General features: G+C 42.7%; 1 non-coding gene across 1 annotated transcript; it reads left to right on the forward strand.

The window, feature by feature from the left end:
• The first annotated feature begins 13,351 nt into the window (after window positions 1–13,351).
• LOC115071965 lies at window positions 13,352–13,493 on the forward strand. The gene has a single exon (XR_003851034.1). It is a non-coding gene; the product is annotated as a U12 minor spliceosomal RNA (small nuclear RNA).
• The last annotated feature ends 186 nt before the right edge of the window (window positions 13,494–13,679 follow it).

A 13,679-nucleotide genomic window follows, 5' to 3' on the forward strand; every position in this document is an offset into this window, starting at 1 on the left:
AGATGAAGTACAGAGCAGATGGAGTAATCTTCCAAGGCCTATTTCACTTGGTATTACCAACAACCACGCCTCGCCCTGCTCATAAGATCAACGTGGCAGCCCCCAACCTCAAAGCCAATAAATAAATTCAAAGTTTCTTTAATCATCTGCCTGATTGCCTTGCTCCAAGCTCAGGTCCCACTCTTCCTTGGCCTTGTACCTTCTGGAAGCAGCTCCTTTCATTAAAACCCCTGACTACTGTTGCTTTCTACCATCTGCCTCCTTTGCCCACTTGTTTCCTATGTCTATGTTTCTGGGAATCTAAGTGTCACTAAATTACAGAGGAGTACTAATAGGAGGGTGAGAATCCAGCTAATGGCTCACTGTTCCACTAAACAACAATTGTAGTAATCACCAAGCTAGAGGCTCTTGTGCATTAGCTCCAGGTTGCTGGGGTTTCCTGGCCTACGCTTTCTCCAAACCCCGTCTGAACAACTAAATACAGTTCACAGGGCAAACTGAAAACCTAGAGGCAAAGCAAATGAAAAAGATGTGATTGAAAGAATTTGGGAGAAAACAAAACTAAGAAGAATTTGAGTCACAGCAAAAGCAGAAGCAAAATGAATTGGGTTCAAAATTTTTTTTTCAAAAAAATAATCTTGGAAAATGAATCTAAATAATCACATAAATGATAAAAAGGAGTTTCAGCTTGATGCTAGGGAATACGGTGAGGCTGGGGTAGTACTGGTCCTTCACTTGCTTTTTTCAGCCTGATGGAGAAACGTACAGCCCTGCAGAGCAGATCCACACCCATAGACATTCCTGACAGGCACAGCCAACAGCAGCACATCCCATGTCAAGAAACTGTGCTCACACTGGGAGAGAAGACAAACAATGCGGGGTCCTGACTTCATGCTGCCCACAGTTGGAAAGACTGAATAGGAGCCAGCTGTTAAGTATCTGTGCCTGACACATCACCCTCTTCTCAAAAAGTCTTTCACAAGATCTCATCTGGGAAGAAGATGAGGATTATATTCTCATTCCACACATGCAGAAACCAAGGCTCAGGGGGAGCTAAGAGATAGTCTCAGGTTATGCATGGCCCAAGTTTCTGAATCCTTTTTTTGCTTAGCTCTTCCTGTAGAGTCCTCAGCGAATTTTCAATCACACTTGAAGAAGACATCCCTTGCAGCTCCACCATCTCACACCAGCCCCTGCTGACTGAGGCTAGGAAACAAGAATGACTCCCTTCACTCCACCAGGATTAGAGTACCATCCAGGGATGCCCCAAGGCCGTTCAGAGCTTGATTGAAACAGTGACTCTCTAATTACAGCCTCCTTTCCCTAGAGCTACCTTGAGTTTTCTAAGTCTTGACCTGGGGAAATAAATCCAAATGGTGGATGGTATCTCCTTGCTTGAAAAATAGGAGTAAATGTCATATCAATGCTCAGGATTCAGATAATAGGAGTGCTTCAGCTCAAGAAGGTCACAATTCAAATGTAATAAGATGTTAAAATAGAAATTATAGCTGACTCACACATAAATATATACTAAATTCTCAAGTGGAGTATTATAGTAGCAGGATTTACAAAGTGACCAAGATATATTTAAAGTACAAAATATTAGAGAGAATATTCTAGAAGGGAATTTTTGATTTGTTTTTGTTTTGAGACAAGGTCCCTTTATAGCCCCAGCTGGTCTGGAACGTACTAAGTAGATCAGGCTGACCTTGAATTCACAGAGATCCACAGGTCTCTGCCTCCCAAGTACTGGGATTATAGGTATCTACCACCACACCTAGAGCTGTTTTGTTTTTTGAGACAATGTTTCACTCTGCAGTCCTGGCTGGCCTAGAACTCACTGTGTAGACCAGGCTGGCCTTAAACTCACAGAGTTCTACCTGCCTCTGCCTCCCAGGCGCCAGAATAAAAGGTATGTTCCACCATGCCCAGTCTAGATGAGAATTTCTTGGTTGATTGACTGACTGACAGGGTCTCACGTATTCAATCCTAGCCTCCATTAGCAAATGGCCTTGAACTTTTGATCCTCCTGTTTCCACCTCCTAAGTGCTGAGATTACAGGCATGTACCATCACACCTGGTTTATGTGATGCTGGGGATCAAACTCAAGGCCTCATATATGCTAGGCAAGTACTCTGCCAATGGAGCCACATTCCCAGATCCAAGATGAGAATTTCTTTTTGCAAGAACTCTTTTCTGAATCCTTTCCACTCCTAACTCAAAGCCAAGGAACTGAAATGTTGAGAGGTAGAATACAGTTTGGGGGCAAAGGTGTGCACTGTGGGTGACAGAGAGGGTTGATCTGGTATGGTTGTCAGTCTTTCATTGTGACAAAGTACCTGAGTAAAACAGCTTAAGGGAGAAACGGTTTGTTGGGGCTTACTGTCCACAGGTTTCAATCTGTGGCTAGCTGGTTCCACTGCTATAGGCCTGAGAGGAGGCTGAATATCATGGTGGGGAGCATACAGTGAAGCAAACCAACCCACCTCATAGCAGACAGGAAGAAGAGAGATAGAGGGACAGAGAACAAGATGCATCGTCCCAGGGCATTCATTCTCCATTACCTACTGTGTAATGACTTTTACAACATGGACAAACTCTGGACAAGTGATTTTTACCAAAATGCTTATCTTATCTTAGTTGGTTTATAATGTAGACAAGCTCACTGAGCCTTGAGTTCTTCTTGTAACCTAAACATAATTCCTCATGATGCTTCCTAGCCCTGTATCTAGAATAATGTATGTATGGGTGTGTGTATACGGTACATATCAAAAGTGCTATAAGCAGTGACTATTCAATTATTCATTAGAAACAAAATTGAGGATTACCCCATTTGTGTTGTAAATAATAGATGAGATTCAATTGATGAAATCTGTTTATAGTTTTGTGCATGTTGGTCTAGGTCTAGGGACCAGAAAAGTCAAAACTCTCTGGATAAGGGTCCAACTTTTACTTCCCCATTTTATGCTGGATGTACTATTTCAATAAAACAAAGAGCTAGCCCTGATTCTGGAGCACAGTTCCAAGAGAATTCTGAAGGAACAGATTCTCAGCAGTTTGGGTCCACTCTTAGCCTTAAAATGGATGCTGAGTCAGACTGCTTTTTACTAAGGCATAGCCATAATGTGACATTACATAATAAACACCAGAAACCATTTCTTCCAACTAGGCCCCACCGCCTCCTTTTCATTGTCTGCCGACAATGTGGTCATAGTATGAGTCCATCAATGGGATAATCTATTGATTGGCTCAGAGCTCTCAGGATCTGATCATTTCCCAAAAGCTGGCCACATGAGTCTGTGGGGGACATTTCATTTTCAAACCATAAGGGTTTAGGGGTGAAGCTCAGTTGGTAGAGTGCTTGCCTAGCATGTGCAAAGCCTTGATTGTGAACCTCAGCACCACATTAAACCAACCATGATTGTGCACACCTGTAATCTCAGCACTGGGAAGGTACAGACAGGAGGATCAAGAGTTCAAGATCATCCTCTGCTATACAGCAAACTCAAGGCCAGTCTGGGCAACATGAAATCATATTCAGACCCTAATACCTGGTATAACCATTAGTCTCATCCAAGAGGGCAGCTTGGAAGGATAAAAAGATTTCAGCCAAGAGAAGTTAGACATATGGCCAGATTACTAGGGATGAAGGAGTACGCAATGAGCCCAGGAAAGGTGTTCACCTGAACAGAGAGGTCCCAGCAATGAGGGACATAAAGCACCCACAGGAGTGAGAGCAATAAATACCTGACAAATCCATGAGGCATCAAAGCCAGATTCCCACACCAAGACCAAGCAAGTGGAAATTTGCCTGCCTTTCCCCCCCCAAAAGGATATGAGATTAGTTTTAAAATGGGAAAGGCGCTGGCAAGATGGCTCAGTGGGTAAAAGTGCCTGCTGCCAAAAAGTTAATCTTCCAAACTCACATGGTGAGAGAATCGACTTCCAAAAGTTGTTCTCTGACTTAAATACACACACACACACACACACACACACACACACACACACACACACCACACGCACACACTTACATGTAAATAAATAAATTGTGGGAGAGGAGCGACAAAAGAGCCACCACCTCTAGGTTTGCAGTCTGAGCTAGAAGACAGGCAAGGAGCCTCAATTTTATGTTATCTTTGGAGTTTTCATGATCATAAAGACATTTTAATCACTGAGTTGAGACTGTATTCACAACTAAGAGAACTAAGATAGACCAGAATTTCAGGGGTAGAGTTGGATAGGAATAGTTTTTTTAAATTTTTTAATTTATTTTTATGTCTGTCTGATTGTTTTTGCCTGCAAGTATTTAAGTGCACCTGTGCGTGCAATGCCCTTGTGGGCCAGAAGAGAGCAAAGGATCCCCTAGAACTAGAATTACAGATGGTTGTTAGCTGCCATGTGGTTGCTGGGACTCAAACCTGGGTCCTCTACAAGAGCGGCCAGTGCTCTTAACCACGGAGCCATCTCTCCAGCCCTGGGTAGGGATAACCTAATGTTCCATAGCACAGCAAGATGACAGTGCTTGACAACAATTTCAAAATAGCTTGTCCCAGGGTGAGGATGTGGCTCAGTTGGCAAGAGTACTTGCCTTGCATGCATGAAATCCTGGGTTCGATCATCAGCAACAGACAAGCATAAACCAGCATAAACCAGGCAGCACAGGCTATAATCCCAGCCTTGGGAGGTGGAGGCAGGAGAATTAGAAGTTCAAGGTCATGTTCTGTTACATAGTGATTTGAGGTTAGCCTGAGCTACACGAGACTGTCTCAAAAAAAAAAAAAAAGTTGGTAGAAAGGAGTTTGAATGTTTAAAGAAATGATACATTTTCCTGGTCTGGTAATAACATGCTGTGTACATGTATTAAAATGTTACTGCAAAATTATAAAAATAAAAAACAAAGAGTCCAGCCAGGTGTGGTGGTGCATGCCTTTAATCCCAGCACTCAGGAGGCAAAGGCAGGTAGATCTCCGTGAGTTCAAGGCCAGCCTGGTCTACATAGCAAGTTCCAGGTCAGCTGGGGCTACAAGGATACCCTGTCTCAAAAAAGACCAAAAGAGCAGGTGGATCTCTGTGAGTTCAAGGCCAGCCTGGTCTACATAGTGAGTTCCAGGACAGCTAGGGCTACAGGGAGACCCTGTCTCAAAAAGACAAAAAAAAAAAAAAAAAAGGAGTCCTACCATAAGTATGTAAAATTAGCACCAATTATAAACAAAAACTATTTTTTAAAAGAAAGTAATAGGGTCTGCCTGAATTTAACTGGGTGCAGATGTGCCAGCTCCAATGACAAAGGACTGGCCTTGGGTAATATTCCTCCAGGTCTGCTCCTTTGTCAGCCTGCAGCTGGTGAAAACACCACCAGGCTGTTCTGAGGATACACTGAAGCTGGAGACGATGGAGAATTATGCAGCTGGGCCTTTTTACAAAAGCAGCCACGAACACAGTTCCTGTTCCATTTGTCCAGATGGGAAGAATTCAACCCTGGGCTGGGTGGGAGGGGCTGCTGAGCAGTTGGTGCCACTTGCTTTTTTGTTCATAATGTACTATCCAAGGGCCTCTTTTACATGGGACTGCCTGGGTAAGTGGACTCACTTCAGCTGAAGCATGCAGGTGGGAAAGGGAGGGTGGAAATAGACTGTGTGGAAATTACTCAAGGTAGTTTGGAGGTCATGCTTTTTGGTAGGCTACTCAATGTGCTCATCAGACACATCCCAGCAACTTTTAATTCAAGCCGAGCATCAGGCCGAGACCTACCAGCCCCCCACTTCCCTTTCCATTCCCTCTACACACATACACATATATGCAGCATTAGGAAATAAAATTAAAATAAAAAAGCCAAGAGTGTAACTCAGCACTGTCAGTCATCATGCTCCCTCCACTGCAATGGTGTCTCCACTGGTCTCCTGCCTCAAAACATCCCTCCTCAGCTGCAGCCTGCATAACACCACCTCAATCCCTGCTTCAATCTCACTCCTTCCTCAAGGGTAAATCTGTTACCACACCCTCTAGTCCTAGCCCTGGAAGGGCCTCAGATCACCTTTTCTAGCCTCTCTGGGGCTTCTCTTCTGCACAACCCTCTGTTGTTATGCAGCTCTATTTGCTGCCCCCTAAATGCTTCACACTTCCCCTTCACAGAGAATTCATGAAATTCAATCACATGGGAAAGGAATGACCAGCAGAGGACAGAAACAAGAGACCTGGAGCTGCTTGCCTGTGACTCTTCGAACCTGTGACCTTCAGAAAGTAGCTTCCATCTCTAGCTCTCCTTTTGTCCACCATAAAATTATTAGACTAGGGGGTTGGAAAGATGGTTCAGCAGTTAAGAGCACTGGCTGTTTTTGCAGAGTATCCAGGTTCAGTTCCCAGCACCCACATAGTGGCTAACAACAGTCTGTAACTCCAGTTCCAGGGGATCCAACAACTTCTTCTGACTCCATGGGCTGTGCACGACACAGGTGCACTTACATACATGTAGGCAATATACACATAAAAATTTTAGAAAGTCTTTAAAAAATATAAATAAAAAATTAAAGCCAGGCATGATGACATACACCTTTAATCCCAGAACTCAGGAGGCAAAGGTAGGTGAATCTCTGTGAGATAAAGGCCAACCTGGTCTACATAGCAGTTCCAGGCCAGCTGGGGCTACAGGGAGATCTCATTTCAAAAAATATTTTTTAAAACTTATTAAACTAAGGACTGGAGAGGTGGCTCACAGTTAAGAATACCTGTTGCTCAGCCATGAGAATGGGAGTCTGATCCCAACACCCACATCAGGCAGCTCACAAGTGCCTATAACTCCAGCTCCAAGAGATCTGATGTTCTCTTCTGGCCTCTGAAGGCACCTGTACACACATGCACATACACTCATATAGACACCTACATGTAGATGCACACACACACACACACACACACACACATAAATATAAATAATTAGACTGGATGATCTTGAAGTTTTTTTCTTTCTCCCACAACTTAATGTTCTCAGATTCTCCCATTAGTCCTGCTTTTAAGCAAGTCTTGGACTTTCAACATGTCCCAGGCCAGAGAGATCTAAGCCCTGTGACACAGTGCTCACTCTCTTCTACTACTCTTCAAGCAAAAAAAAAGAATTTTCCCTTGGAGATAAATACAAGTGATGAGCAGGTTAAGAAAATTCAGTCTTGATCGGGTATCCCCATAGCCCCAGTTGGCCTGGAATTCACTATGTAGACCAGGCTGGACTCCTCACAGAAATCCACCTACCTCTGCCTCCTGAGAGCTAGGATTAAAAGCATGTGTCACAGTTCCTGGCTGTCTTTTTTCTTTCTTTCTTTTTTTTTTTTTTTTTAGTATCTTCTGGTTCTAAGTATTTGTGTTTTAATGGTGACAGCTTGTCTGGAAGTCCTGCTTCAAGTAGTTGAAAGATTTTAAAATATTCTGCTGAGTTTTGACTGCCACAGAAAACTCTGGGTTCATTTGGGGCCACAAGAACAGTATCCTCAAGGAGAGGAAGGGCAGAGGGTTAGCTGTAATATTTTCAAAACCCAAACTGGACTGAAATTTCATCACTTGAGTAAGATTGGATATGGAGTCCTACATTCCAGAACCATGATAAGTGATGTTAGGATTACCTGCTTAAACTGGACATGGTGGCACATGCCTGTAATCCCAGGAGGTGGAGGTGAGAAGAACAGGAGTTTAAGGTCATCCTTGGCTACATAGCAAATTCAGGCCAGCCTGGGATACATGAGACTGAAAAAAAAAAAAATAGGGGGTAGAGAGATGACTCAGCAGTTAAAAGTGTGTACTGCTCTTCCAGCAGATGCAAATTCAATTCCCAGCACCCACATCAAAGCTCACCATTGCCTCTAACTCCAGCTCCAGAGGATCTGGTGCTTTCTTCAGGCCTCCATAAGCACCCATAGATATACATGCACACAGACACATGCACATAAACACAAATCTTTAAAAAAAAATTGCTGTTTACCTGCTACTGGTGAATATATTGTTGGTCCCCCTCAGGTAGCAAGGATCACAATGCCTACCCTCCATCTAGATCCATTCAGAGTGACAGTGGATTATCAGAATGGATATCAATCTTCAGAAATGCAAACATTTGAGCTGGACATGGTAGTGCACGCCCCTAATCCCAGCACTCAGGAGGCAGGATTACAAATTTAAGGTTGGGACTGGAGAGATGGCTCAGCAGTTAAGAACGCTGACTGTTCTTGCAGAAGACCCAGGTTCAAATCCCAGCACCCACATGGCAGCTAACAACTGTCCATAACTCCAGTTCCAGGGGATCTGACAGCTCCTTCTGTCCTCCTTGGGCATTGCTCGACACGGGTGCACTTACCTACATGCAGGCAATACATGCATACACATAAAAATAAAAATAATTAAAATATTTTTAAAAGAGAGTTTAAAGTCATAAACTGGGTGTGGTGGTGCACACCTTTAATCCCAGCACTTGGGAGGCAGAGAGAGGCAGATCTCTGAGCGTTCAAGGCCATCCTGGTCTACATAGTGAGTTCCAGGACAGCTGGGGCTGCAGGGAGACCCTGTCTCAAAAAAAGACCAAAAAAAAAAAAAAGTTTAAAGTCATTCTCAGTTATATAGTGAATTTGAGGGCTAACCTGGGCTTTATAAGACCTGTCTCAAAAAAAGCAAGGGTCAGGGAGATGGCTCAGTAAGTAAAGGTGCTTGCAGCACAAGCCTGACAACCTGAGTTCAATCACCAGAACCCACATTGGAAGAACCAACTTCCAAAAATTGTCCTGTGACCTCCACATGCACTCCACAAACACTCACACACACTAGACACACATACTCATACACACTCACACACACCAGACTCCCTCACATACACCAAACATATGAAATTAATATTTAAAAAATCTTATAGATTTCTATTGTATGCTGTATGTGTTGGGAAGTACACTTGCACAGCATGTATGAGATCAGAAGACAACTTTCAGGAGTTGGTCCTCTATTTCCAACATGGGTTCTGGGGATCTAACTCGGGCAGTCAGACTTGTGTGGCAAGTGCCTTTACCTGCTAAGCCATGTCTACAGGTGTTTACTCTCTACGCTTTGGCCATTTGTGGCCTTTTGTGTTTATCCCCATTGCATAAGGAAGCTTTGCTGATAAGAGTCAAGAGACGAATTAGTATTCTCTCTATCCCTTGTTTCAATATGTTCCGTGAGCCTTAGGTGTAGAGGTTCCTTTGTAGATGTGTCACTAAGGTTTAGACATTTCACAGACACTTATTCTCGGTGTGTGATCAGTTGTGGAACTCTGTGTGTCTCCATCTATTGCAAAAGAAGTTTCTTGGATGACTGGTGACTGGCATACTTGTGATTATAAGGATCCATATTTAGCATATAGTAAGACATCGTTTGTCTAGGGATGTGACAAACTTGGGGTTTTCTCCAGGATCTATGGCCTCTCCAGTTATGTGTATTTGGCTATGTTAATAATGCCACCCATGAGTTCCCTCTGTGGATTACCCCTTCAAGTGCCACTACTGCATCAATATAGTTTGCTGTGCCAGTCATTATTGTAGTTATTAAGCTTTAAAGTTGGAGTTAAACCATTGATTGATGTTCTCCCTTAGCAGCTTACAGTGTCTTCCAAAACTATGAGAGCTAGCCTTCAGGAAGGAGGCTTCTAGGTCAGGTCCAGCTTCATTGCTTCAAGTCCTGTATCTAAAAGTATGTCCTGTCTTCAGCAATAGGGTCTTACCTTCAAGATCTGGGAGGCAATCAGGGCTGTAGCAACAGCCTGTATAATTTTGGGAGTCTCTTGTACTACCCTGATCAACAACTCGAAGGGAGATTTCCCGTCTAGCACTGTTTCTTGTTATATAGCCTTCAGTTATACAATGCACTCATGTACAGATATTCTATGTATAATTTTTCAGTAGGCTTTTCAACTAATACATTTCACTCTGGTTTTTCATACCAACTAAGCATTATTTATCTCTCTTCCCTCCCCAGTTAAAGTATCCCCATTTCACCCTTGATAAAACCTGTCTCCTATGATTCCCCCCATCTCTTGGGCTCCTTCTTTTCCTTTACCCCCATGGTTCCTTGTATAACCCTCCTTCTTCCTCGTCCAGTTAAATACCCCCATTTTACCAGCTTCCCCCTTGGAAACACCTGTCTCCTACTCCTTTCTTTCAGGTTCCTTCTTTCCCTTTACCTCCATGGTTTCTATTTTCCTGGCTCCTGCAGTTGCATCAGGATATACGCTCACTCACATATAAGGATTTGGTGCTAAGATCCACAAATGAGAACACACGTGTTTATTTTTCTGAGTCTACGTTACTTCACTTAGTATAATTACTAGTTTCATACATTCACCTCCAAATTTCATGATTTTGTCTTTTTTTTTTTTAGTATTTATTTTATGAGTATATACCTTGCATGTGTGTAAGTGCACCCATGCCATGCAACGTCCATGGAGGTCAGAAGAGGCCATTGGATCCCCTGGAACTGGAGCTACAGACGGTTGTTAGCCACCATGGGGGTGCTGGTAATCAAACCTGGGTCTTTTGCAAGAACAACCAGTGATCTTAACCTCTGGATCATCTCTCTAGCCTGCATTTCATCTTTCTTTACTGCTGAGTAGAACTCCATTGTGTAAATGTACCACATGTTCATTATCCATTCATCAGTTGAGGGACACTTAGGTTGCTTCCATTTCTTAGGCCCAGAGACCAAGTCAGGCACTCTCACACAGTTTCAAAAGGTCTGCACACAAAGAGAAGGTGATCTCAGCCTAAAAATTTACTTTAGCTCTTTACAGGAAAAAAAAAAAAAAACCCAACAACAACAAAACCCCTCAACCTTTGACTTAAAGAACTAAAAATAAAATACAATTTTAATTTAAAAGATATACAATTTAAGGGGCTAGAGAGCTGGCTCAGCAGTTAAGAGCACTGGCTGTTCTTCCAGAGAATGTGGATTTGGTTTCCCAGTACCCACATGGCGGCTAACAACCATCCATAACTCCAGTTCCAGGGGATCCAATGCCCTTTTGACCTCTGCAGGCATAGCATGCACATGGCTCACTTACATACATGCAGGCAAAACATTCATCACACACAAAATGAAAATAAGTAAAATATTTAAAATATATATGACTTTTGTATATTTCACCAAAATGTAAATTCAATTCAGTATCAGTTGTAAAATAATTGACTAGAATGTACAAAGACTTTGGGTCCAAAACCTAACACCATGTAGATTAAACTGAATTAAATTTTAAAAAAAGTTTCGGAGCTGGAGAAATGGCTCAGTGGTTAAGAGTACATACTGCTCTTCCAGGGGACCTGAATTTGGTTTCCAACACGCATGTGGGGCAGCTCCAAGGGACCCATTGCTCTCTTCTGGCCTCCATGGGCACCTGCACACATGTGCACATACACATACATACACACACATAAAATTTTTTCAAAATATATTTTATTGACTCTGTACATTTCATACACTATGTCTTAATCACATTTACAAACCCCTCTATCTGCAATCCCCCCCATACTCACCCACTGGATTTCATGCATTCTATCACGTATGTTAAAGCCTATTAAATTTCTGTCCCCAGATGTCCCTTGGTGAGTTCATCCACTAGAGCCTGGTCAGCCTATCTAGTATCACTCCCTTAAAGACCACCAATTCTCCCTCACCTAGCAGTGATCAGTTGCCAACAATTCTGAGGCTTCTTACCCATTTCCCCAGCTCTATGATGAGTTTTTGTCTGGTTTGAATTTGCATGGGTCTTGTGCATGCTGTAGGAAACAGGAAAATGGAAAGATACCATGGAGGTAAAGAGAAAGGAGGGATGTGAGAAAGGGGGGATAGTAGGAGACAGTAGAGGGGATAGTAGGGGGAAATGGTATTTTAACTGGCAAGGGAGGAAAGAGAGTTATACAAGGAACTTGCTCATATGAACTAACAGCAAATAAATATTTTTTAAAAAGAAATCATTGTTTTGAGAAAGCGCCAGGCACAGTGGCACAAACTTTTAATCCCAGAACGCAGATCTCTGTGAATTTCAGGCCAGCCTAGTCTATATAAGAGTTCCACATCAGTCAGAGTCACAGTGAGATCCTGCCTCAAAATAAGTAAATAAATAAAGTTACATACAAAGTAAACACCAAATATTAAAATGTTTAAATTGTGTGGCTGGAGAGGTAGCTCAGTGGTTAAGAGCCCTTGCTGCTCTTCTGGAGGACCCAAGTTCAGTTTCCAGCACCCACATCAGGGGGCTCTGGGAGATCCAAAGATCTTTTCTGATCTGGCCTCTGCAGGCAACTTCGCTCACTTGCACATACACATGATTAAAAATAAATCTTTTAAAATACTTTATTATAAGGCCGGGCATGGTGGTGCACACCTTTAATCCCAGCACTTGAGAGGCAGAGGCAGGTGAATCTCTGAGTTCGAGCCCAGCCTGGTCTACATAGAGAGTTCCAGGACAGCTGGGACAGCTGGGAGACCCTGTCTCAAAAAGACAAAAAAAATTTTGTGTGTATGTGAGTGTATGTTTGCATGTATGTAAGTGCATCTGTGTTGTGCAATGCTTGAGGAAGCCAGAAGAGGGTGGTTGGTTGTTAGCCTTCATGTGGGCACTGTGAATTAAAACCAGGTCCTCTGCAAGAACCAACCAACCCTCTTAACCACAGAGCCATTTCTCAAGTCTCAAAAAAAAAAAATGCTTTCTAAAAATTGGGTTTATTTATTTACTTTTGGTTTTGTTTGTTTGAGTCAGGGTCTTACTATGTAACCCTCAATGGCCAGAGACTCACTACATAGACCAGGCTGGCCTTTAACAGAGATCTGCCAACCTCTGTGTTCCCAGTGCAAGGATTAAAGGCTTGGGCCACCACTTCTGGCCAAAATCTTTGTGGGTTTTTGTTTTAGATTTATTTAATTTTGTTTTTTTGAGACAGGGTCTCCCTATGTAGCTCTGGCTGGTCTGGAAATTGCTATGCAGACCAGATTGGCCTCAAACTCAGAGAGAGCCACCTGCTTCTGCCTCCCAAGTGCCAGGATTATTATTTTTTTTTAGAAGTATGCCTAGCTTACTTATTATGAGTGTTTTGCCTGCATGTAAGTGCACTACATGCATGCAATATCCACAGAGGCCAGGAGAGGGTGATAGGTCCCCTGAACTATATTACAGAAGGCTGCTAGGTGCCATATGGGTGCTGGGAACCAAATCTAGGCCCTTTGCAAGAGCAGTTAGTGCTAACTGCTGAGCCATCTTTCCAGCCCCCTCCCCCAGCTTTTAAAAATTTAAATTGTATTCATGTTTTCAAAACTTTCTTCTCAAAATTAAACATTATCTATTAAAATTTAAAGATAAATGCCTTAAACTTGTAAGAAAAATGATTTGGGGTGATGGCCAAGTCCTCATGCTAATGTGAGACGAATTTTTGGGTGGGTAAAGATTGCCCCTAAAGTGACATACCTACTTTTCTGGATGCCTGGGTGAAGTGATTTGCCTGACCCCATGTATGTTTTGAGACCAGTAAGTAAGTGGCTTATCGGTAAAAGTACAATTGCCAGTTCCTAGGAACTAGGTCCTTTTATTGTTTTTTTTAAGGCATTATCTGTTTTTTTTGTGGTTTCTTATCTTAGTGTTTTGAGGCAGGGGCTCTTGTTTGTGGTCATATCTGTCCTAGCAGGCATAG

Source organism: Nannospalax galili, unplaced genomic scaffold (assembly GCF_000622305.1).
Source record: "Nannospalax galili isolate Female #2095 unplaced genomic scaffold, S.galili_v1.0 scaffold879, whole genome shotgun sequence".
NCBI classification, from domain to species: domain Eukaryota; kingdom Metazoa; phylum Chordata; class Mammalia; order Rodentia; family Spalacidae; genus Nannospalax; species Nannospalax galili.